The 2,076-nt window shown below is 43.6% G+C and overlaps 1 pseudogene; it reads left to right on the top strand.

Moving 5' to 3' along the window:
* The first annotated feature begins 1,155 nt into the window (after window positions 1–1,155).
* LOC110331885 lies at window positions 1,156–1,843 on the top strand (annotated as a pseudogene).
* Window positions 1,844–2,076: the final 233 nt, after the last annotated feature.

The following is a 2,076-nucleotide window of genomic DNA, read 5'->3' on the forward strand; positions in this document are numbered from 1 at the left end:
AAAAAAAAAAAAAAAAAAAAAAAAAAAAAAAAAAAAAAAAAAAAAAAAAAAAAAAGGATATTTTAAAAATATGCTAAGTGAACTCTAGGAAGTCCTACCACAATATGCCAGAAGGGAAAAATATTAACTTTTAAGGTTCTGTTTCAAAATGCCTAATCTCGCTTACCCCAACCCTCCAGATACATCTAGTTCTGTGGGCATTTATTTTAACTATAGTTTTGGTGCTGGCAGAGAAATCTTTTCCAGATTATCAGAATGTACAACTCTTTTGATAAAATAACAAAACAAAACAAAAACGGAAATCTAGCTGGGCATGGTGGCACATGCCTTTGATCCCAGCACTCTGGAGGTTAAGGCAGGGCAATCTTAGTAAATTTGAGATCAACTTGGACTACATAGAATTCCAGGCCAGCCTTAGCTACACAGAAAGACTGTCTTTAAAGGTTTTTTGTTTGTTTGTTTGCTTTTTGTTTTATTTATATGAGTACACTACAGCTGTCTTCAGACACACACTAGAAGAGGGTGAATCAGATCCCATTACAGATGGTTGTGAGCCACCATGTGGATGCTGGGAATTGAACTCAGGACTTCTGGAATAGCAGTCAGTGCTCTTAACCGTTGAGCCATCTCTCCAGCCCTAAGGCTGTCTTTAAAAACAAACAAAAAAGAAACTTAGCAGGACATGCCCAAGCTCTTGGCAAGCGGAGGCAGAATGATCAACAGGTTGGCAGCCAGCCTTGGCTACGGGGAGATGCATTCACAGAATGAAATCAAAAGTGCTCTGTGCTCACGTTAACCTCAGTACAGGGGAAGAGTCACGGGTTTCATTTCTGAAGATTCCGGACTCTGACAGCTAAGGCTGTGCAGTTTGCTGCTTGTATAATTTTGGGGATGGGACTTGTGAATTTTACAGGTTTCAGATTACGTAGACTTGGAAATTTTGTTTACTTCCCGAGTCTCCTGGATCTTGCACTTCCTTCTTCCCTCCTAGGAAGTCTTCAGAGGCACTACTGCCGTTTGAGCAAAGTGTCGCACAATGTATGCATATGTCCAAACACATGTATACATACATACGCACATTGTTTCTGCTTTGTTTTGTTTGAAATAGGGCATTCTGTAGTCGAGGCTGGCCTGGGACTTACCTAGTAATATATATCACTAGGCCCTTGTTTATTTACATCTGCGCGCACCACTGGCACTATCTTGTGTCTGGACCTGGTCGGTCAGGACCTTGCAGACTACCTCGTGAAGATCTTGACTGAGCAAGGCTATATAGCTTTACGACCACAGCTGAGACAGAAGTTGTGGGTGACTTTAAGGAGAGGCTGTGCCATGTTGCCCTGGATTTTGAGCAAGAAATGACTACCGTTGCATCCCCCTCTTCCTTGGAGAAGAGCTATGAGTTGCCAGATGGGCAGGTGATCACTGTTAACAATGAGTGATTATGGTGTCCAGATGGGACTCCTTCAACCTTCCTTCCTGTGGCATCCGTAAGACCACCTTCAACTCCCTCATGACATGTGATGTGGACATCCACAAGGACCTGTATGCCAATACAGTGCTGGCTGGTGGTACCACCCTGCATTCAGGCAACGCTGACAGGATGCAGAAGGAGATCACAGCCCTACCCAGCACCATGAAAATTAAGATCATTACCATCCCTTAGTGCAAGTACTCAGTCTGGATTGATGGCTCCATCCTGTCCTCACGGTCCACCTTCCAGCAGATGTGGATCAGCAAGTATGAGGCGTCTGTCTGCGTCTACCCCCCTGCCCCCCAATCATCCACCACAAATTCTCCTAGATGGACTGAGCAGGTGTCAGGCATCTGCTGCATGAGCTGAAGGATTGACTTTCCCAGGCAAATGTACACACCTCATGCTAGCCTTCGAAAAGAGATTTGTCCTTGAAACTTATATCTGATATCAGTCCTGAATCATAGAATTTGTTGCTGATTTTTTTGACCTTGTATTTAGTTGTTTCCTTGATACCTTTGATACCCTGTGCATATCTTGACTGAATCCTTAGTCCATGTGGCTCTGTCGCTTGGTGGCTGGTAAGAGCGTACTGTGGAAAA

Source organism: Mus pahari, chromosome 14 (assembly GCF_900095145.1).
Source record: "Mus pahari chromosome 14, PAHARI_EIJ_v1.1, whole genome shotgun sequence".
NCBI lineage: Eukaryota > Metazoa > Chordata > Mammalia > Rodentia > Muridae > Mus > Mus pahari.